Consider the following 24,818-nt stretch of genomic DNA (forward strand, 5'->3'; position numbering starts at 1 on the left):
TATAGCTGTGATATGATAATGATATTAAGATTTCATATTTTTAATAAAAGAGTAAATTTTATTCTGGGAAAAGCAGCAAAGTCAAGCTCAGAACTAAGATATCTATACCTACATCTACATCTCTATATATCTATCTGTCTATCTGCCTGCCTGCCTACCAACCTACCTACCTACCTATCCATAATCTATCTATCTATCTATCTATCTATCTATCTATCTATCTATCATCTATGTATCTATCTATCATTTAAATAGCACTTGTTATCTACCAGGCACTGTGCTAAGTGCTTTGCAATTATTATAATATTTGATCCTCACAACAACATGGGTAGGTACTATTGTTATCTCCATTTTACAGATGAAGAAGAAACTGAGGTAAACAGAGGTTCAATAACTTGCCCAAAGTCACACAAGTATCTCAGGCAAATAAATAGAGACAAAGTTTCTGATGCTAAATATGATCTCAGGTCTTCCTGACTCCAGTCCTGGTGGTTTATCCATAATGTCACATAGCTACCTAAGATATGTGTGGTTGACTTTGAAATGTTTCATTGGATAAGGGAGTATACTTAAAGGACTATTAGTAGTCTTGAAACTTCTGCTATTGTGACAGTGAAAAACAATGGAAAAAGTCAAATAAAGGTGATGGTTCTAAATTATACCCTAGAAGTAATAGGAAACTACTGAACTAACTTCTTTCAGTTCTAGTTAAATATTCAGAGATGCCTATCTATATAGATGCCTAAAACACAGATTTTAGATATGTTTTAGTTATAGTCTTTGGATATGTTTTAGTAACTGTTTGGATATATTTTAGTCATTGTTTATAAGGTCTCCAGTTGGATAGAGGCTTTCATATATAAGGATTATTTTAATTAACTGTCAAGAAAATTAAAAATCATTATTTTTGTGAAAATAAAAAGGTAAAGAAGAAATAAATGCTACCCATCTTCTTCACAAAACAACTTAAAAACTGCTGTACTTAGAGGTATACATTGGGAAAAGAAAGAGGAGGGAAATACTTATGGTTCCTAGGATGATCAGAAATAGAACTCTGTCAAAATACATAACATGTCAGGAAGAGTTCAATGAGTTTCTTTAAAATAGTATTTTATTTTTTCCAATTACTTGTAAATCAATGAGATTTTGAAAACATCAACTTGAGACTCTGGAAAAACCAAGGCCAATTCAGTGAAATCCTGTCATTCTCTATAAGCAATATATTTAATGGCTTTACAAATAAAAACTAAAAATCTAGTAGCTTACATGTTCAAAGAGATACATGGACAGTAAAGACAGAATACAGCATTGTTATTTCCTCAGTGAAAACTGAAACTTGCGTTAAGCAAGTGGCCAAAGATCACTTCCCCTTCTTTCCTTAGTACATGTGGCCATTCTTCTTACAAAGTGGTTGGGTTTAGGCTCATTAAAAACAATAGGTCAGGGGCGGCTAGGTGGTGCAGTGGATAAAGCACCGGCTCTGGAGTCAGGAGTACCTGAGTTCAAATCCAGTCTCAGACACTTAACACTTACTAGCTGTGTGACCCTGGGCAAGTCACTTAACCCCAATTGCCTCACTTAAAAACAAACAAACAAAAAACAAACAAACAAACAAAAAACACCCCAATAGGTCAGGGGCAGCTAGTTGGTGCAGTGGATAAAGCACCTGCCATGGATTCATGAGGACCTGAGTTTAAATCTGACTTCAGACAATTGACACTAGCTGTGTAAACCTGGGCAAGTCAACTTAACCCTCATTGCCCTGCCCAAAAACAAACAAACAAAAAATAGGCCTTTACTGTCACACAATCCTAATGCACCTAGCATTAGAAAAAAGGTTTGTCTCAATTTGTTAAAGCTCATATATGGACTGGTTGTCCAAAGAATTTCAGTATGTGTAAGATAGTGAAGTGAATGTCAATTAAAAAAAAATTATAAATTTGTATCTTATTTTTGATATTCTTATATAGGATATTGATTTTTTAAAAAATTATTTATTTGATCTCTCACTCTCTGAAAATATCAGGAGAAAAGGACTAATTTTACAAAGTCAGGTCCTTATGGATCCTTTTACAGATTCTTCTTCTAGCCTATAGATAGCATTATTTACATATAGGATTCAGGTAAAGATAGAAAGAAGAAATGGCTGACTCAACTTGCTCTACACAGCTTAGAATTTTCAATGTAATAGAATCTTCCCCGACCCTGCCCTGATGTTCTCTGTTCTGTCTTGGCCAGGCTAATAAAACTTGGCCATCTATTCACAAAGTTATTGGAACACATAATATCTGCAAGGCATTGTGGGAGTATATAAGGATTAATAAGATTCAGGCTGATCCCAAATGTTCAGATACTCAAAGAGATAAGGAAAGAAAAAAATCAGGAGCTAGCTCTGGGAAAACTAAAATTTTCAGTGGAGTTTTGGAAGGTACATGACATGAAACTTAATTCATTTCATATTTAAATCACCTCTGGAAGGATGAAATATTAGATTTTTGTATTATTATAGCCATGATAAAACTTTTGCCAAAAGTGCTATGGGCTGGAATGTAAATTTATTTTATTTTCTAAGCTCCAAATGACAAAAACATCAGAATTCAGGATCATATTGATGTAGGAGGTGAGAAAAGGGGTTAACAGAAAAACCTAAGACCCAAGCGCTAATTCAGATATTAGCTCTCAAAGGGAGTCAGACCCCAGTTAATGGATAACTTACAAGTCAGGATGCTAGGTTCTCTTACCCACAGAAATCAGTGCCCATAACAGAACAGAGGGGTAGAGGCCATGAAGACTTGAATCTATAACAATAAAGGAATTGACAGACTATAGAAACTTAGACTAGAAATAAATGAAAAATGAAGATGTTTTGAAACTAGCTATGGGAACCAGAAAGAGACATGCACAGAAAAGGCCAAATTTGTCCCCTGTGGGGGCCAAATTTAATATAGGGAGAGTTAATTGAGTGGCTCACCATAATATTGGAGTCCCGGAAATAATGAGGGACTTCTAAGTCCAAAGCTCCCTCCCCTCTGAACTTCCTTTTTAGATATTTCTCCCAGGCCAATAAGAAAGGAGCCTAACAGCCTCTTTTCCACAAACGAATCAGGTTTTATTAATGGAAATGAAATAAACAGCAAAGGTGAAATTAATAAAATCAAAGACAAGAGAATAGGGAAAAAGAAATATGGATAATTCCCCTATCTCTAACCTAAGTCTATACAATCCCGAAACTTGCTTCCAGTTCAGCAAATTCAAAAGAGCAGGGCTCGTATGTTAACTCACCACCTGGGGTCCGTGGCTTCAATGGGAAAAGAGCTTTGCAGCCAGGACCTACAGGACAAAACTGCTAAGAAAAACCTCTCTCTCGTCTGCTCCCACCAGCTCACCTGGCTGGGGAAAAAACCTGACTCCGGAAAGAGACTGAGCTCCCCTCAGTGAGCGTTTACTCTCCTTCCCCCAAAAGGAGAGGTCCTTCAAACTGCCTGTGGAGAGTGGGTTCTCCTGCTGACATCAGCAGCATACATCACTCAGGACAGGACAGGTGTGGCCCCTCCCAATCAGTCTGCCAAATTCCATTATCTTACCACATTCCCCCCTTTGCTTCTTTGAGGAACATGGAGTGTTTCCTTGATGAAACAGTAAAAAATAACAGAATATAATACCCTATGCTAACAAACAATATGTTAATAACAATAGAGAAAAGGGAGAAAGGGGAAATTTTGTCCAGAGGAATGGTCCCTTATGAACCCACACTTTGACACTGTCTGCAGAGGGAGGGCCTCTGCAGAGGATACATATTACAAATGGTGTATATAATAATAAAAGGGGAAAACAAAACAAAACAAAACTGTTCATTTAAAGTCTTTGAGATCTTGTCTTCTTGGAGTGGTGAGATGTCATCAGGAAAACTGAACTCTGGTCTGGATTCTTTTATTTCTTTAGCTATTGAACTGCTGGATTTTCACTAATCTTTAGTATAGCATTGTCAGTGATCAAATTAAACAGTGAGAGTTCTTTATAATATAACTCATACTTAAACTTTATATATATATATATATATATATATTATATTCCTCCCCCCTTGGAGGATTTATACTCATATAATACAGAGTTGAGGCAGTTATGGAATCTATAACACTTCTTACCACCATGTGCCTGAATCAAGGCCAAATTTAGTAATGTGTCTGTGATGACACATGAAAATATTATGGAAAGGTTACCATACCATATCTCGTGGTTCTGAGACATCCAACAATTGTGCTAGGCTGTAGGTGGATGGATTCTGATCATGCCATCAAACTGAGTGAAAGAAAAAGAAAACAAGTTAAGTTAAATCAGGTGCATGTGTTGGGGCTTGCATGACACCAGGCTATTTTTGGAGGGATAGAGAAAGAAACTGGACTATGTCCAGCAATTGTGATCTACATAGTCACCATCATAAGCAAACTATGGGCTACCTGAATGTATTTAGCTGTTTTCTCAGACTCCATCAGGGCATCTTACATGTACCTGTCTCTCCTCCTGTTGTACATATGTTCTCTCCAGGGCCTGCATCGTGGAGTTGAACCATCTCCATCAAGCTCACTGTAAGAGCAATTAGTTTCTGAAATGATAAGTTTCCATAATTCATAAATCTCATATTAATTGCACCAAAGACAATATGATGGTAAAAACGCATGTTATGCTGCATAACTCAGGACATATTTGTAATATATACAATAATTCCAAACCATGCCCAGAGTATACATAGTCACAATGACATATAGATAATAAATGAATGTAAATGACTAATAATATTAAACATTATTACATAATCTTCTTTGAGCAAGTAAACCACATTACCTTGTACATGAATTCTCTCTCTATTATGACAATAACAGATACTTGAACTGATAATCAATTTATCAAAAACAAATAAACCCTCAATCAGCAAGACTCAATATTCAATATATTCATTGATAGAAGAAGCAATAGGGTTCAATAACCCCTTTTTAAAAAACATAATCCTATAAACAAACTCATTAAACCCATGGTTCTTTTTTTTTTTTTAATTGTGATAGCTTCAGCTTCTGAGACCCAATGGCCCTGTAAAAATATTTGAACTAACTGGGTCCTAATCTGTGGACTTTTGACTGGCTGGCTATCTGACTGCTATTAATTTCCTAAGCCAATCTGTTAGGACCATTTAAAAATTTCCCCACAACTGCTTCTCCCAAATTGATAAGCAAATGCCTCTTTTAATTAAATAATCAAAGCAGGGTTTATTTATATGAAACAATTCAGAAATAAGAATACAGGAAAGCAAGATATACAACCTGAAACCTCAGCCAAGGAACTCTCCACTTTCTCTTTTAACTCTTTCTCCTAAGGGTATGCTGGCTGCTGCCACTGTGGCCTGCAGCCACGCCTTGCTCAGACAGGTTCGCCTTCAATCCTCTCCAGCTTTCTCAGTCCTGTGCTGCTTCTAACTCAAAAGCCCCCTGCTTCACTGCTCCGCTCCTTTCTTCTAACTCCAAGTCCCTTTCACTTTGTCAACCCCTCTCTCCTTAGTGTCCTTGTAGCATCCTCCCTTCTAACTTGCTGAAAAAAGCCCTTTCTCCATACCATTGCCGACCCCCCAGTGTCTCTAGCATCCCTTTTTATTAACCTCCTCTCTCAGGTGAAACTCAGGCTGGCTGCCCCAGGGCCGGCCTAGCCCCGTGCTGCATGTGCTGGGAGCTGGGGGCTGGGCCAAGCAAACTCTGGTGTCCCTGAGATTTTTCGTGTACCTCTCTGCTGTGCGCACAGGCTATGCCATGCCATGCCTGGGGCCTGGGGTTTTTGTTGGCACAGCTTAGCCCGGCTCAGAGGCCCCCCTATAGCTGAAATGGAGGGGGAGGGGTAGCTCTGCTTGGGGAACCTGAGGCTAATTTTAATGCCTACAGCCCCACTTATATCCTTAGCCCAGTCAAAGTAATAGATTTTTGAAGTCATCAGAGCTGAGTGGTATATACTTAAAATGTCTTTGAAATTCACTCAGTTTACAAAATTGAGTTAAAAAGAAAGTAAAAGAAACAAAAGTAAAAAACCCAAAAGGTTCACTAAGTACAATTTGTTTTACTTTCCCTCCCCCAAAAGGGGAGGTTCTTCAAACTGCCTGTGGAGAGTGGTTTCTCCTGCTGACATCAGCAGGATACATCACTCAGGAAAGCCCAGGTGTTGCCCATCCCAATCAGTCTGCCAAATTCCATTATCTTACCACACCCCAGATTCACCTAATGACGTATAAACCCCCAAAACACACCTCCACAGAAAAGGGTACCTGCCTCGGGGGTTGGCTTAGGACCCTAGGAACTCCAAATTAGGATAAGCCCTCCCTGTACCTCCCCAAGGTGGAGAATATTATAATTAATAGGACAGGCCCTCCCTTGTACCTCCCCAAGGTGGAGATTATTATAATGAAACTGATAAATCAATTTATATATACTATAAATATAACTGTCTTTTCTTTCACTATTTGAGAGATACCTTTCCACTTTTCTGGTTCTCTCCCTGTGATCACTCACAGAATTGCAATAAAACTTGGTAAACTGAGTCACATAATTCTTTTGGGATGACTCACGATCAATTTGACCCCAAATTCTGCCCACATCAATATGATTTAATGCTAGAAAAATTTTAGAGATCATCTGGTTGAAAATTCTTATATAACTGTAGACAAAGCTGGGGTTGAAAGAGATTAAGAGAGATCATAGAGGTGGCAAGGGTCAGAGATCAGATTTTTAATCTGTCTTTTGACTCTAAATCCAATGCTTTTTTCCCTTCTACAGACTTGTTGCCAAAATTCACTCTAATATCCTATGTTGTCTCTCCTTTCATAACATTCCTTAAAAAATCCAAACAAACCACTAAACCTATCTTCCCCAACCTTATAACTCCAAAAAAACCTCTCCTCTTTGGGGATTATCAATTAATTTATACACTCCTTAACTTGTAGTTTTTTTGATTGCTTCACTTCCACAGAAACCAGCACCTACTTTGAATGAATGAATAAAAGAATAAAAATGAATGACAAAAGCATTTGTTCATTGATTACTATCTGCCAAGCACTGTAATAAGTGCTGGGGATACAAAGAGAAAAACCAAGATAGCCTCTTCTCTCAAGGACTTCTCATATTACTTGGGCTGGACAGATGCAAGAAAGTTCATTTTCCATGTGCCCAGAAGGATGCAGCCACAGGGTATGTGGCAAGGCCCAAAGGTCTTTAAGGTGCACCAACAGGCCAAATGACAGTGCTGAGGGTCTACAGGGTAGATTGGTGACTTGTAGCTCATCAAGCAGTGTAAGCAGTTATATTGATCTTCCTCTCCTAGCCACCTCAATGGGTCTGGGAAGCAGATATTGGAGAAGGGGCAAAGGTAAGGCAAACGGGAAGGGTGCCCATAGGAATGTGTCTTTTCTCCTTTCTAGCTTCTCTCCTTCCTAGACCATGGGACTCATGGTCTCTGGACCCCACCTGTTTTCTTTATACCTCAGACCCCTTTTCCCAACCTTCACTATATAATCATCATGTCTCACAATTATGTATCACTTTATAATTTTCAAAAACCTTACAGCTTTGATGATACTCAACAGTTTTTAATATTTCATAGCAACTCTGTGGGGAGATATAATAAAAATTTTATTGTCTCTATTTTATACCTGGTAAAACCTAGGTTGAGAGACATGAAAAAACTCAGAGAGTAGGTGTTGGGATGTGGACTAGGGTTGCATAATTACTGGAGGTCTTTTGGAGAAGCACAGGTCCCTTACTACAGTGTGAGCTCTGCATTTTATGGATAGATCAGTCATCCCCACTCATCTGTATTATTCAAAATAACATTTTAAAAATTAACATGTTGGCATAAAAGTTAGTGTTGACTTTTTTTGGCACAGGTGTTTCAAAGCAATTTGGTATACTAAGTGTGGTGCTGGAAACTTATGGAACTATCACTGAGATAGGTCACTGTGTTGTAGGGATCCCGCAAAACCCTAAAGATCCCAACCCCCCAAGGCCAAGGGAAAAACAACTCTCTCCCACCTCAGGTATGAGGTGTGGCAGGATATGACCCCAGTGTGAGGGCCAAAATTTGATATACGGAGTGTTATTTGGGTGACTAGCCTTAATATTGGGGTCCTGGAAATATGAGGGACATTTTAGGTTCACCCTCCCCTCTGAACTGCCATTTTTAGATATTTCTCCCAGACCAATAGGAAAGGAGCCTTTAAGCTTTAATTCTCAAAAGGATCAGATTTTATTACTTGGGAATTAATTAAACAACAAAGGTGAAACTAATAAAAATCAAAGATAAGGAAATAGGAAAATAGAAATACAGATAAATACTCTTAACTCTAAACTTAACCTATTCAATCCTCAGACTGTTTCCAATTAATCTAGTTCAAAGGAATTTAGGGTTTTCCGTAATTAACTCACCAAAACCTGGACAGTCTGCAGTTGCTAGTGCCACCGGGACAGCAGACACCAGAGAGAGAGAGAGAGAGAGAGAGAGAACTCGCGCCCTGCAAAAAAAGAATTTAAAGATACACACATATCCATAGCTGTATCTCTATATGTGCAGGTTTGGTATTAAGAACAAGGGGTATTGGTACTAGATTTTGTTTGTATTCAGGGATTTTAAATTGGCAAAATTAAATTCCCCACTGTAATACTGGGGCTCTGCAAAGGCAAGTGGAGTCCCAGATCAAATTCCTTTTTCAGTTCTTTTCTAAGAATTCTAGGGCCGTGTGTAGGACCTGGTCACTAGTTAAATCTAAGTACATGAAAACAGTCCTGGTTCAAGAAAGGAAACCCTGGTTTGGGTTTTGGATGACACTATGGCTTATAGTTATGGCTAGATGTAGATAGCAACCATTTTAGATAATGTTCCTGGCTATATTAGGAATGGAATGGAATATTTCCCAAGTCCCACGTGATAACATGAGGGTTTTGGACCAAGTGGCCCCCAAGATTCCTTCTAGCTCTAAACTTGTAACCTTGTGAGCCATCTGCTTACTTAAAGTGGCTTTATGCAAAATAAATTTCAAAGCTGACATTCACTTTGTTCAGGGACTAAGCACTGGACTTAACTTTTAATGATGTATAATTAGAATAACCAAGCTTTATTCTGGGAAAGAGTCAAGATAAATGTACCTCTGCACCAAACATAATAACATCTAAATTTTTAAAAGAAAAGTTAAATGAATTACAGGTAGAAATAGATAGTATTTAGTAGATAGTAGATAATATATAGATAGTATATAGTATTAATACTATAATAGTGGAGAACTTTAACATTCCCCTCTCAGAACTAGATAAATCTAACCAAAAAAATAAATAAGTTAAGGAAGTGAATAGAATCTTAAAGAAGCTAGATATGATAGATATCTGGAGAAAACTGAATAGAAATAGAAAGGAATATACCTTTTTCTCATTGTTACAAAGATTGACCATATAATAGGTATATTTTAAATATTTATATCTAAAAGGAGAAAAGCAGGTATATTAAACATTTCCTTATAGACCACAATGCAATAAAAATTATATTTAATAAGGGACCATGGAAATATAGAAAAAAAAACTAATTGGAGACTAAATAACCTAATCTTAAAGAATATATGGGCTAAAGAACAAATAATAGAAACAATCAGTAATTTTATTAAAGAACATCACAATAATGAAACAACATATCAAAACCTATGGGAAACAGCAAAAGCAGTAATGAAAGGAAAATTTATATCTTTAAGTTCTTATATCAATGAAAAAAAGAAAGAGCAGACCAATGAATTAGGTATGCAATTTAAAAAAAACTAAAAAAAAGAACAAATTAAAAATATCCAATTAAACACTAAATTGGAAATCTTAAAAATTAAAGGCAAAATTAATAAAGTTGAGTATAAAAACCATTGAATTAATAAATACAACCAGGAACTGGTATTACAAAAATCAATAAAATATACAAACCATTGGTTAATATGATTTTTAAAAATAGAGAATAAAACCAAATTACAAGTATCAAAAATGAAAAGGGTAAAAACAAAAGTAGAGTACAAAAATGAAAAGGCTGAATATTCCACTAAAGAAGATGAAATCAAAGCAATTATAAGGAGTTATTTTGCCCAATAATATGCCAATAAATTTAACAGCTTAAGTGAAATGGAGTAATATTTATAAAAATACAAACTACCTAGATTAGTAGAATAGGAAATAGAATATCTAAATAGACCTATTTTAGAAAAAAAAAAAAAACAACCAACAACTGAACAGGCCATAGAGGAGCTTCCTAAGAAAAAAAGCACCATGACCAGATGAATTCCATCAAACATTTAAAGACCAACTTATTCCAATATTAAATAATTATTTGGAATAATAGGCAAAGAAGAGATCTTGCCAAACTCCTTTTATGAAACAAATATGATACTAATACCTAAACCAGGATTATACATTATGACCAATCAGGATTCATACCAGGAATGCAGGGATGGTTCAACATAAGGAAAACTAGTAACATAATTGATTATATCAATAATAAAAGTAACAAAAATCATATGATAATATCAATGGATGCAGAAAAAGAATTTGATAAAGCATAACACTAATTTCTATTAAAAACACTTGAAAGCACAGGCATAAATGCATTTTTCCTTAAATTGATAAGAAGTATTTACCTAAAATTATCAGCAAGCACTATTTGTAATGGGGATAAGCTAGAAGTTTTCCCAGTAAGGTCAGGTATGGAATCAAGGATGCCCACTGTCATCAATATTATTCAGTATTTTATTAGAAATCCTAGCAATAGCAATAAGAAGAAAAGGAAATAGAAGAAATCAGAATGGAGAATGAAGTAATAAACTATTTCCTTTTGCAGATGACATGATGATATACTTGGAAAATCCTAAAGACTCAACTAAAAAGTTAACTGAAATAATTAATAATTTCAGCAAAGTAGCAGGATATAAAGTAAACACACATAAATCATTAGCATTCCTATATATCACCAACAGAATCCTGCAAGAAGAGATAGCTAGGGGTACTCCATTTAAAATAATTCTAGATAATATAAAACACCTGGAAATATGCCTACCAAAACAAACCCAGGATCTATGTGAACAAAACCATTAAAAACTTTGTACACAAATAAAATCAGATTTTTTTAAAATGGAGAAATATAAATTGTTCATGGGTAGGCAGGGCCAATATAATAAAAATGACAAGTTCACCAAAATTGATTTACATATTCAATGCCATCCCAATTAAATGACCTTTTTTTAAACTGAGCTAGAAAAAATAATAACAAAATTCATTTGGAAGAAGGGGAAAAATATGAAAGAAGGAGGTTTAGCAGTGCCATATCTAAAACTATATTATAAGGCAGTAATTATTAAAACTATCTGGTACTGGCTAAGAAACAGAAAGGTAGATCAATGGAATGGAGTAGACATACAATCTACAACAGCAAACAAATATAGTAACCTAGTATTTCACAAATGTAAAGACCCATGGAGTGGTGATTATAAGTTCTGCATATTAGGCCTCAGAGCTATGCATTGCAAATTGTAAATTCACTGGCTTAATCATAGGAAGCTAACTAGAGGACCTCTCCCCTTGTTTTTCATTGTTATGGTAAACCAAGCCCAGAGACAGAGGTGACTCAGTTAGAAAAAAAGACCCTCAGCTATTTTTGTGGACATTCTCTCCCCAGTCATCCTTCTCTTTCCCAACACGGAGAGATGGCTATGAATATTTGACCAATGAATAGACTGTGGCCTGCCCTTATCAGCCCAAACCCATGAACTTGCTCATTGACTTGGTAGGAATTCCTTAAAGGTCAAGATAGGCCTGCTTAAGTCTGTGCACTAGCCTGTTTGTCAACTAATGGGATTCTGTAGTTTGTGTAGACCCTCCTAGAGGACCAAGGGCAAGGCCTATCAACCAGTGAGATTTTATATTTTTGGCCTATTTCACCTACATTGTCTGGACATTAAGCACTACAAAACTAAGGCCCTGGAGGAAGTGGATATCTCAGATCATGAGGAAGATTTGAGGTTCACTTCATTAGAGGGAATCAGAGACTCTTTAATAAAGTGCCATTGACTAAGAGCTCTGCCTTAGTGGTTTTTTTTTTCCTTGCAGATTGGACAATTTAAAAAATCCCCATACAACAACAATAACTAGTTCAGGCCCTCATTACCTTTCACTTGTATTATTGCAAGAGCCTCCTAATGGGTCTCCTTGACTTTAGTCATTTCCTCTCTTCAATTAATCCTCCATAGAATTGCTACATTGATATTTCTCTAAGGTCTGTGTATGTGCATGGGTGTGTAGATGGGGTGTGGAGGGGGAGGCAGTCACTTGCCTGAGTTCTCCCCAAGACCTCTCCAAATACCTTCAAATAATGCCATAAGACAATTCCTGGAGCAGCGGAACCCACAAAAGGATAGGGTGAAATAATTTTCTAGCCAAAAACAACTTAGAAGGTCAGCAGGAAAGGTCTGTCACACCAGGGTGAAAGTAGAGCGTAGTCCAATGCAGTCTACAACAGCACAGACCCTGCCCCAGCAAATCAGGAGCAGGCCTTGGGAGCCACTGAATCAGCAGCAGCACCAACTGCTTCTGGAATTCAGCCTCCACAGGGTAAGGGAGTTGAACAATTGGCCAAAAGGAGATTATAGGGGTATTTTTGCTAGCACTGAGGCAGGACTCTGTTGTTTTGCCCATATTTGGATCCAGGTCCCAGTCTTGGGTAACAGTCCCCAGCTGGGAAGCACACCAGAGCTTATAGCCACAGTGGAGCTGAATGCTCCTCATAGTTCCAGCAGTCTTATGGTTGCTTGAAGACCAGAGCACAGGCCAGGGAAGTAGTAAACATACCTCTCCTTAAATCATACCACCTTGGAAGAATCAAAAACTTACAAATCCCTAGAAGTATCTTTGAAAATAGTGGCACAAACTCCCTGATACTTGGGACAGTGTACCCTCCACACTAGAAGCAGTGCCACACTTTAACAAAGAGTTAAAAGTCAAGAAATAGGCTGGGAAAATGAGCAAACAGAAAAAAATTCTTACCATGGAAAGTTACTATGGTGGTGGGGCAGCTAGGTGGTGCAGTGGATAGAGCATTGGCTCTGGAGTCAGGAGGACCTGAGTTCAAATCCGACCTCAGGCACTTGACACTTACTGGCTGTGTGACCCTGGGCGAGTCACTTGGCCCTCATTGCCCTGCAAATCCCCCCTCCCCCCCAAAAAACAAACAAACAAAAACAACAACAACAAAAAAGAAAGTTACTATGGTGACAAGGAAGATCAAAATACACCCTCAAAAGAAGATAACAAGGGGCAGCTAGGTGGTGCAGTGGATAGAGCACCAGCCCTAGAGTCAGGAGTACCTGAGTTCAAATTTGGCCTCAGACACTTAACACTTATTATCTGTGTGACCCTGGGCAAGTCACTTAACCCCAATTGCCTCACTAAAAAAAAAAAAAAAGAAGATAACAAAGTCAAAGTTCCTACATCTGAAGCTTCCAAGAAAAATATAAATTGGTCTTGTGTCATAGAAGCTCTCAAGAAGGACTTTGAAAATAAAGAAAAACAAAAAACAAAAGAAAATAAAGTAAGAGAGGTAGAGGAAAAATGAATGCTTTCCAACTGACTGATGGATAAATCTAAACACAACTCTCTGTATAAGGCCTTTCTTGATTTCCTGTTTAACAACTACATTTTAAAAATGATATGTTTGTTAGCCTACACTGGTGTTCTCTCCCCAGCCCCCACATTACTTTGTCTATATTTTCCATTTACTGCAAAATTTTTTTTTCTGTTGGAATGAAAACTTGAACACAGATATGGTTTTGTTGTTGTTGGTTTTTTTTTTTTTTTGGTCTTTATATCTCCAGCATTTAAAACACTGCCTGTCAGTTCCAGTTATCACCTACTTGTGTGAGTTACTGTGCTTCTCTGAACTGGCCCACTGGAGATTGGGTGTAGAAAAATGTCTTATCTTGTGGGAGCAATTGGACATAGTAGAAAAAACACCTAATTTGGACCAATCCATAAGTCCATTTGTTATCATACACATCAAGTCAAATCAATAAGAGTTTATTAAGTTAAACACTGAGAATATAAAGGCCATCTCCCCCCAAACCCAGCTTCTGTTCTTAAGGGGCTCATAGTCTAATTTGGGGTGGGGTGGGTAAGGGCAACATAAAAACAGTTATGGACAAACAAGATGTATACTGGATAAATTGGTGATAATCTCAGAGGGAAGGTACATCAAGAGGGACCAGGAAAGGCTTCAAACCAAGAGTGAGACTTTAGCTGAGGCTTAAAGCTTCCAGAGAAGCTAGAAGGCCAAAGTAAGGAGGGAAAGAATTCCAAGCAAGGAGATGAGCCAATGCAAATGCCTGAAGTCAGGATATTGAATGCCTTGCGTGAAGAACAGCAAAGAGGCTAGAGTCACTGATTTGGAGCATGCAAGAAGAAGAATAAGAGGACTGGAAAGGTAAGGAGGAGCTTTAAAAGTCATGTTTTCCTATAGTTTTTCTGGGTGTGAGGTAAACCTCAAAATTATTTACATGTATATTTCTCTCAATATTGAACCCTTCATAGCTTAGTGTGAATTAGGACCATAGGAAGATGGAGGTAATATGAATGGATCTGTCATCTGAGAGGGATTTTGTGGTATGGAATAGAGAAGAGGAAGCTTGTATATTTAAGAGCCACAGAATACCTTGAAAAGAATTCCCATTAGCCTTTTGTGTGTATGTGTGTGTGGGGGGGTAGAGATGGGGGAGTGGGGGGGGGAAAGGGAGGAGCACAGGTAAGAGGATGCTCAGATGCTACTTGTACACTATTTCACTTGTTCCTCACAATTATGCTATGAGGTAAATGCCATTATTATCCCATTTTTTGAGATGAGGACAAGGAAGCTCCTGTAGATTAAATTATTTAATCAAGGTCACAAATGTGGAATTCAATCACAGGTCCTTCTTACTTCAAATCTAGTGCTTTCCTACTGCCCCCACTGCATTACCCTCCCATTCAGTGAGTAGTTTACAATTCTTCAATACATATGTATGTATGAATGTGTATTTGTAGAGTCAGTTGTTAAAGATTTGCTAGCATTGCCACTGAATGAAATTCAGTTACATAATTGTGGCATAACATTCTACAGCTCTCTACTCATAATCACAGAATAATTCATTGCATACAGATTTTTATACAGAGTCAAAAAAAGCAAAATAAATAAACCCAATTACATTACATTAGTCACTAAGTACAGACTGGGCCGTCTCCTCAGAACAGCCAGCCCAAACCATTTTTGGAGAAGATTGATTAAGAGTTTGTGGGACTCATAGGGTTGAGAGTTCAAGACTGCAATCAATGTTTGGAATTCCCCTAGAAAACATGTGTGCAGCAGAAAATAGAAAAAAACCAAATATTTAAATAAGAAACAATGCTCTTTAGCCCCTGCACATTATTTGATCTTAGATGTCAGGACCATAAAGGAGCTACAACATAGAAGGTTAAATGGAAAAAAAAAAAACCAAAACAGAGAAATCCACTCTAGCAGTTCTCAAAGTATGGCCTAGGGACTCTTGGGAGCCTTGAGACCCTTTCAGTGGGTCTGCTTGGTCAAAACTATTTTCATAACAATACTAAGAAGTTTTAATTTCTAATATAATAGGGACTGGTCCAGTGATTTTATTGATACAGGGAACTCCCCAGTAAGGAAACCCCTTTTACAAATGCAGGTCAGCATCTTCTTTGCTACTTATCATCTTAGAGAGTTTCCTAGTATAATGATTAAAATAATCATGAGAGATTACATTCTGGGCAAATTATAATCATTTTTGTCAATCATGACCAGTAAGAGATTGACAAAGATGGCCCTTTCTAAAAGAAAAAGAGAGAGAGCACATGGCGACTTCAGGTTTTTATACTTTTTGGTCAAGAGGCCTTCCATTGAGAAGTACTCATCTGATTGGTCAATTTAATTTGGAGGTAGGCTAGATAATACCAGACCACCCCCAACGTTGGGCTAACTACTCAAAGAATGCAAATCCTCTTTCAAACAGGTAAACTGAATAGCCCTTCAATGGAAACCTTCACCCCAGACCAAATTCCTAGAGGTTTGTGGCTCTAACCAGGATTAAGAAGAGTCAATCTTATCAAGATTCCTAGAGTTTTATGGCCCTGACCAGGATCTAGGAGAACCAACTTTATCTTATCAAGAAGGACTTTGGAATGGGGGAAGTCAGGACTGGGGAAATGAGGACTGAATCCCTTAGATATTAGTTACAAATAATAATTTCTCACAATGGACTAAATGTCCAAGATATTGGTTACAAATAATCATTTCTCACGCTGGAGTAAAAAGTCTCAAAGTATTTGGTCTCAGGATCCCTTTACACTCCTAAAAAGTATTGAATACCCCCAAAAGAGCTTTTGTTTATGTGGATTATATCTATCAACATTTACGGATGAGAAATTATAAAACTAGTTTTGACCTAGTAGACCCTCTGGAAGGATTTTGGGGAAAGGTGTCTCTAGGTGTCCTCAGACCACACCTTGAGAACTATTGACCTAGAGTAGCAAGAGGTTAAGTAAATTGCTCAGGATCACACAATCAGTATGTGCCATAGGCATTATGGTTTCCAAACCAGTTCTCTGTCCAAAATGCCATGTCGTATCTCAAAGTTTAGAGGATACAAAATGAAAAATTAAGGAGTATAAGCCCTTAATTGGGAGAAACAACATGTACACCAAGTAAATCTGAGGGACAATTTTATAGTTAGTTAGGGCGAACACCTCTCCACCATTAGACTATAAACTCCTTGAAGGCAGAGACTATTTTTTTTCCTTATTTGTATCCATAGGGTTTCACACAGTGCTTGGTTCATAGTACACACTTAAGGAGAGCAAAAGAGAGCTAACAATTGTGGGGATCAGGAAAAATCTCATTTAGAAAGTGCCACTTGAGCTGATATTTGAATGGAGCTAAGAATTCTAAAAACAAGAGGTGAAGAAAGATAACATTTCAGATATGCAAGACTGATGTGGTATGGAATTCGGGGTCAAATTTATCATGAGTTGCCCCCCAAAAATTACAAGACTCAGTGACTCAGTTTCCCAGGTTTTATTGCAATACTGTGAGTGAACACAGGGAGAGAACCAGAATAGTGGAAAGGTATCTCTCGAATAAGGAAAGGAAAGACAGTTATATTTATAGTATGGATAAATTGATTATCGGTCTCATTATAATAACCTCCACCTTTGGGAGGTACAGGGGAAGGCTTATCCTAGTTTGGAGTTCCTGGGGTCCTAAGGCAACCCCCGAGTCAGGTACCTTTTTCTGTGGAGGTGTGTTTCGAGGGTTTACACGTCATAAGGCAAATCTGGGGACAAATTTGGCCTTTTCTATGCATGTCTCTTTCTGATTCCCATGCCCAGTTTTCAAAATATCTTCATTTATCATTTATTTCTCATTTGAATTTCTATAGCCTGTCAGTGTATCATTGTTATATGACCTGCTCCTTTATGTTCCCGTTATGGGTACTGATTTATATGGGTAAAAGAACTTAGCATCCTGACTTGTAAGTTATCCATTAACTGGAGTCTGAATCCATCTTAGAGCTCATATCTGAATTAGAGATTGGGTCTTAGGTTTTTCTGTTAACCCCTTTTTGCCTCCTACATCAAGGCAACCTGTGCAGTCATGGAGGTAAGAGATGGAGTGTTGGGTGTTAGGAACAGCAACCACACTAGCTTGTTCTTTCTTTTTTTTTCTTTTGGCAGGGCAATGAGGGTTAAGTGACTTCCCCAGGGTCACACAGCTAGTAAGTGTCGTGCCTGAGTTCAGATTTGAACTCAGGTCCTCTTGAATCCAGAGTGGGTGCTTTATCCACCTAGCTGTCCCCAACCACACTAGTTTGTCTAGAACACAGACTCACTCACTCACTCAACACCTATTGTGTCAGGCACTGTGTTAAGCTCCAGGGATACAAAAAGAGACAAAAAACACTTACTGACTTTAAAGAGCTCAAATTCTAATGGGGGAGGGGGATGAATGAGGAAGAATGTGAAAGAAATCTGAAAAGATAGGTTGGAAACAGATTGTGAAGGATCTTAAATGATAAACAGCATCTATCTTCTAGCCTCCACACAACAGGTAGCCACTCAAGCTTCTTGAGGAAGCGAGTGACATAATCAGATCTGTGTTTTAGGAATGTCAATCTGTAGTTGTTTGCAGGATATATTAGAGAGGGAAGATGCTGGAAGCAAGACTAAGATAAATCAGTAGTTCAGGCAAGAGGTCATGAGGTCATAAACTAGTGTGGTGGTTGTATGAGTGAACAGTTAATGCATTTAAGATATGTTTGGGGAATGGAATTGACAACATTTGGCAAATGATGGGTTATTGGTAGTAAAGGGACAGAAGACTTTGTTGTGGGGGAAATAGGGTAGGGGGTTTGGGAAAAGGGCAGGGGTTTGGGATCCTTAGGAATTCCTCTTTAAAGAATTACACCCTCTTGCACACAAATTCAATAGAATAAGATAGTAGTTTATTTAGGGGCTAGGGAGGGGAAACCAAGAGAGAAATCTTTGGACTTCTTCTCATAGGGAGAAGGCATGGCACAGAGCATGGCTCTGAGATACCAATCTCCTTGAGCAGGAGACAGGTAGATACTTTTATAGAGGTCTGATGGTGGTCTGATGAGGTGATTGTCTGACTGTGGAAAGTTCCCTTATTGAGGGAGGACCATCCCCCACTGGTGGTGGCTGGGGGATTTGGGTGAGGGGTGGCTGTGGATCTCTCAAGCCATCCCTTTCTCTTCCTCCCTGCACAAAGGCAGCAGCCACACCCAATCTTATCTCCCCAGGGGTGAGGGAGACTGGAATGAAGGGTGATGGTCCTGGAGCTGGCTCAGTCCTGATCAGGTTCCACTTATCTCTTTAGGTATGTCTGTCCTTTGGTTTAGTTTCTCAAGGAGAAGGTTCTTTGATGTACCCCAGAGAACTTCTGGGGTGCTAGGCCCTACAACATTCCACACTTCTCTGTATGTAAGGAAAAAAGGAAGATTCTTCTTCTATAAATGCTTCATGCTGAGCAGGGTTGAAGAAATCATGGCACGGGGGAAGGAGGGTAAGGGGCGAAAAATGGAGAAGGCCTAGTCTGGAGTGTGAGGACATGTGAGGTCCAGAGGGTGGGAGGAGCCATATAGGCACAGTGGGTAGCTGTCATGAGGTTGAATCCTTGAGCCTAGATGGAACAGACACACAAAAATTTTAAAAGAGACCAGGGCAAGGGGCAGCTAGGTGACGCAGTGGATAGAGCACCAGCCCTGGAGTCAGGAGGACCTGAGTTCAAATCCAGCCTCAGACCCTTGACACTTACTAGCTGTGTGACCTTGGGCAAGTCACTTAACCCCAATTGCTTCACCAAAAAAAAAAAAGAGACCAGGGCAAAAAATGAAAAAGAACTTATCAGATAAGGACCTCTGAGGTCAGCAAGGCTGAATGCAAGACAGGGCATGGCCTGCCTTACAAGAATTAAGTAATCAGATCAAAGCTTAGTTCTGTGCAGTTCAATGATTAGACTAAAAAAAATATTTTTCTTTGTAACTTTTACACATTACAAATACTTCCCAATTTTAAACTATTCTACCACAAAAGATTTTAAGAGTAGCAATAAACAGATCAACAACTGTGAGATGGCTACAGGTTATTTCTTCTGGTCTATGCAGTGAACTAAGAGCCCATAAGCTAGGAACTTCTCACTGAGCTGTTTTTCTCTTGACATCATGCCCTAATAAGGGCCAAGGTGAAGAGAGTAGAACCAGGGAGAGATGAAGGAATTTGTGATCCTCATGCATACACATTAAAGGCAATGTTGGACTACATTTAAGGGGTGTTCTCCTTAAACTCCTCACAACCTGTGGCTTTGATGGAACAGTAGGACCTGAATGAGAGAGTAAGACAGGGGTCGCCTCTGTGTCATCCATAGACTTACCTCCTACATCCAGCTTGACCCTGGGCTTGGCCATAGAAATGTCAGTAACAAGGGGCTGGCCACGAGACCTGACTGCAGGGAGCTGGGTTTTCACTAGACCAACCTCTTGGGGCCTGCACTGGGGACAAGGAGGTAGGAGACGTGGCCTCACCATCAAGGAGCATCCCCCATTCCTGTGTCCCAGTTTGCTGCAGCTGCCAGAATCTCGTTCCCCCGCAGAGATCTGCTGGTAGCAGATGTGATGGCTGCTGCTATTAGTGAGGCTCGCTCTATGGAGCAGGCATGAGCCATCTCTTCTCTCTCTTTGGCTACCACAAGGTCCCTGTTATAAAAAATCTTAAAAGAAACATCAAGGAGTTGTGAGAGTGGGGTTTGGGGACCCCAGTCTAACATCTGGAGTTTTCTCCTAATGTCAGGAGCAGATTGGTTAATAAAATGTATATTGAGGACTGTTATTCCTACATCCCTTTCTGGATCTAGATTAGTATATTTTTTCAGAGAGTACACAAGGCAACTCATGAAAAGAGCTGGGTTTTCATCTGGCCCTTGTGTGATCTCCTTCACCTTCTCATAATTGACTTGTTTCTTAATCTCCTCCTTTCTCATTCCCTCAACCAGGCAAGTGACGATATGGTTTCTATGGGCCCTGTCCTCTGTATCATGATAGTCCCACCTTGGGTCTACAGCTGGAACAACAGTAGTTCCAGGAACCCCAGCCCAATTTCCAAACTGTAAGTATCCATCACCTACTTGTACAGCCAGGTCCCAAATCTGTTTTTTCTCATCAGGGGTACAACAGCTGGCAAGAATAATTTGCAAATCAGTCCAGGAAAGGTCAAACTGCATCGTCACAGACTTAAAGTCATCTTTGAACTTTGTGGGGTTCTCTGACTAACACCTCAAGTTTTCTTTAATCTGAGATAAACTGCTCATGGAAAAAGGAACATGCATTAGGGTTGTACCCTTCCCATTGGGAAATTCCCTTAATGGAAGCAGGGGAGCAGTGGAGGACACTGGTAGGGACCTGGGTGAAGCTGGTTGGGGAGGGGACCTGGGGGCTGGTGGAATAGGTATAGTCACATGCAGAGGGTCAGATGGAGGAGCCTGATTAATCTGTGGAATGGCTGGGGGAGGGGTAGCAAATAGAAGAATACTGACATCCACTCTAAATGTGGCTGGAGCTCAGCTGTGGAGGGCACAGGAGATTGGTTCTGAGATCAGCCAGTGGGCAAAGAGGAGTCTCAGTCATAGAGTGGTATGACAGTGTTTGACCCATAGGTACAGAAGCAGGCAGAGAAGAAGAGAAGTGAGGAACAGGTAGGGAATGAGGCTGAGGAGCAGGAGGGGATGGGGTCCCAGAGGAGAAGGGTGTGCCAAAAAGGTTAGCTAATTGTTTGGACTTGTGGTGATTTTCTCCCAGCAGGAGGACATCGTCCAATAAATCATTTAATTCCTGAGCCTCCTTTGAGGAAGGTGTTTTAGGGTTATGGAAAACTTCTTGTGAAGAAGGAGACTTTTTCTGATTATCCCAAGCTTCCTTAGATTCAGTTTGTTTTGCTTGGCATATTCTGTTCTGTTCCTTTCCTTTTGAGTTCTGGCTTAAAGCTATAAAGGCCAATATGTATGGAATCTCTGTCCATTTCCCTTCACACCTGCAAAACTTGTCCAATTGCAAAATGGTGTTATAGTTAAGAGTTCCATGTATAGGCCAGTTCTCTTGGGATCCTAACTGATACTTTGGCCAAAGACTGTTATAATAGTAGATCATGCATCTTTTTCTCAAATATGTAAGTTCTAATTTAGTCCAATCTCTTAGGATGCATCCCAGTGGTAAACCTTTCAGTATACTCCCTTTCTGCCCCATGGCCATACCCAGATATTGTCCTGTCTAAGGGGAATGGTCTGGATGTGGTTCAGATGTTAGGTTGAGCTCTCAAGGGAGGGAGAAACTGGCTGCCCATCTCATGGAAGAGCCGAGCACTGGCAAGGGATAGACACACAAACACAAAAGTTCTTACCCAGAAACATGGAATCTGAGGGTCTGAGTTTGATGTGGACATCTGGCCAAGCTTTTGGCGAGGGAGGGAGACCCAAGCTGCCTGTCTGCTGTTGTGTGCAAAAGCTGACCGTCTCTACCTCTCTGTGACTCAAACAGGAGTTCAAATTTGGCCTCAGACACTTGACACTTACTAGCTGTGTGACCCTGGGCAAGTCACTTAACCCTCATTGCCCCACCAAAAACCCCCACAAAAACAAAAAAACCCCACATTCTACTAGGGAGATACAAATTCATAGATATGTACATATAAGACATACAAAATAGATACACAGTGATTTTGTGGGGATGGGGGAGAAGGTTGGAAGTAGGGGCACTAAGCTACAGATATCAGGGAAGGTTTCTTAAAGGAAGTAAAGTTTGACAGGCAGCTTGAAGGGAGCCAGAGGCTCCAAAAGGTAGAGGTGATTGGGGAGACCACTACAGGCATGGGCAAGTTACTTAGCCTTGTTTGCCTCAGTTCCTCATCTGTAAAATGAGCTAGAGAAGGAAATGGCAAACTACTCAGGATGTTTACCAAGAAAACCTCATAGAGGTCATGAAAAGTTGGATATGACTGAACAACTGAACAACAACAAAGCATGGTGTGTGAAGGAGAAGAGTGGGTAATCAGTCCGGAAAGGTACTCTGGAGCCAGACTCTAAAAGGCTCTAAAAGCCAAATAGAGACATTTTTGGTTTTGTTTTTTAAATCCCAGAGGCAATAGGGAGCTACTAGAACTTCTTGAATAGGTGAGTGACAAGGACAAACATTTTACTTTAAGAATATCAATTTGGAAGCTGTGTGGAAGATGGATTGGAGAGGGAGAAATGAAACATAAAGATTATAGCATCAGTCCAAGCAAAAAACAGTGAGGATATTCTCAGGGAATGCCTGGTAGGACCTTCCTGATTTCTCTCCAAGGGATTTGTCAGTTTTTAAGATTAGCTCTTTTATAATTCATTAACTTTCCTGAAACTTGTCTGGCCTTGGTGAATTTCACTCTTTCTTCCTTAACCTCACATTGACAACAATTGACTCACAGCCTATTCATATCCTATGCTACACCCCTGACCTGGGGTTTTTTTTTTTTTTTCATCAATACCAAGTCACTTTATTGGAATGTAAATGGAGGTAGTTTTTTGGTACAGATTATGAAAAGGTCAGATAACCAAAATATGTATGCACTGAAAGACAGGAGGAGTGGCACTCACAGTTCCCCAGGTGTGGGAGAAGCCAGGTGTGGCTTAGCTCTAGTTGTCACTGTCTTCAAGGGTGTGCTTGCCAAAAAGATATTCTGCTATGCCAGAATCGGGGCCCCCATTTTGTGAGGGTTGGTTATGTGATCACCCAGTTGTTTGATGAACTTTACCTGTTTGTCTAGGTAGTGGATTTTGATGAAATCACATAAATGGGGGCCGTTTTTGTCAGTTGCCAGCTTGTGCAGTTCCAGTAACAACTGATTGACATATTTTTCCAAGTGCAGAGCACACTCCATTGCGTTCAGTCCGCTCTCCCAGTCATCGCGGTCTGGTTTCTTGATGTCCTGCAGGAAGATGCGGCCGCTGCGTTGGTTCTGCAGTTTTCATCAGCTTCTCAGCATGCGTGGGACTGGTGCAGGAAATACTTGGCAAAGTTCTTCAGGACCACGTCATCTTGGTCGAAGTATTAAGACATAGACAGGTAGACTTAGGAGGTATAGAGCTCCAGGTTGATCTGCCAGTTGATGACGGCCTCAGAGTCCTGCTGATAGTTCTGTCGCACCTGAGAAGGAGAGGAGGCCATCATTGCAGCAGAGATGGTGGAGGCGTCTTAGACAAGGAGGCGGTGGCTGTGCTGCGTATTTGGCTGAGGCTGGGGCTGGGGCTGGGGCTGGGGAAGCTGAGGCAGACGACTGCTGCTCGAACGGTAGGGTGGAGAAGTGTTGGTTAGTGGAGGTGAAGGTGGAGAGGTGGCTAAGGGTGGCTAAGGGTGGCTAAGGGTGGCTCAGGCCGGGAATCGAGCAGCAGGTTCTGTTCAAGCACTGTTGAAGCAGGAAACTGCAGCGACTCCCCTTCCCTGCGCTTCTGACCTGAACTGTCCTTTAAAAAGGAACATCAGAGATAGACGGGCCAGAGAACCAGTATTTAGAGAAATATACTGGGGAGAGGGGCTACCCATAAACCCTTAGAGTTTGAGAGAAATGATTATTTCTCTCTTTTATTAATAACTAATTATTGAATTAGAACCAAGGTTTTCCCCTTTTCCTAATTCCTCATCCAGAAACCAACCAGCATGGAAAATCTTAGGTAAAGACTTACCCAGGCCAAGATTTAATTAGACAGTAAGAGAAATTCCAAGTTGGGGCTAATGGGGGAATTCCTGCCCATTATATTGTTCAGTGAGGTCTGGGAAAAAGTAGATTCTCCCTCTTTGCAGATAGGTGATATGGAAATTGATAAATATCTTTGATCAAGATGTGGGTGATCCAAGTCACATACCCTAAGACTTTCACTGTAATATAGCCCAACATCTCATTGTAATATTCATTCTTTCATTAATTGTTAATTAGAGTTGATTACTACCCTCAGGACACCTACTCTTCCACAGGCATATGCACTATTAGCTCACTGTCATGAGGGGCCTTTGGTCTAAGAGGAGATGGCCAAATGAGTATCCTTTTATTCATAAACATGATAGGCTTACTAATAAAAATGATTACATTACCCAGAAACTATGTGTCTCGAACTTTTTTTTTAAAGAACTGTTTATCTACTGG

General features: G+C 39.6%; 1 pseudogene; it reads right to left on the bottom strand.

The window, feature by feature from the left end:
• Positions 1-23,313: 23,313 nt before the first annotated feature.
• Positions 23,314-23,848, bottom strand: LOC122735936 (annotated as a pseudogene).
• Positions 23,849-24,818: the final 970 nt, after the last annotated feature.

Source organism: Dromiciops gliroides, chromosome 1 (assembly GCF_019393635.1).
Source record: "Dromiciops gliroides isolate mDroGli1 chromosome 1, mDroGli1.pri, whole genome shotgun sequence".
NCBI lineage: Eukaryota > Metazoa > Chordata > Mammalia > Microbiotheria > Microbiotheriidae > Dromiciops > Dromiciops gliroides.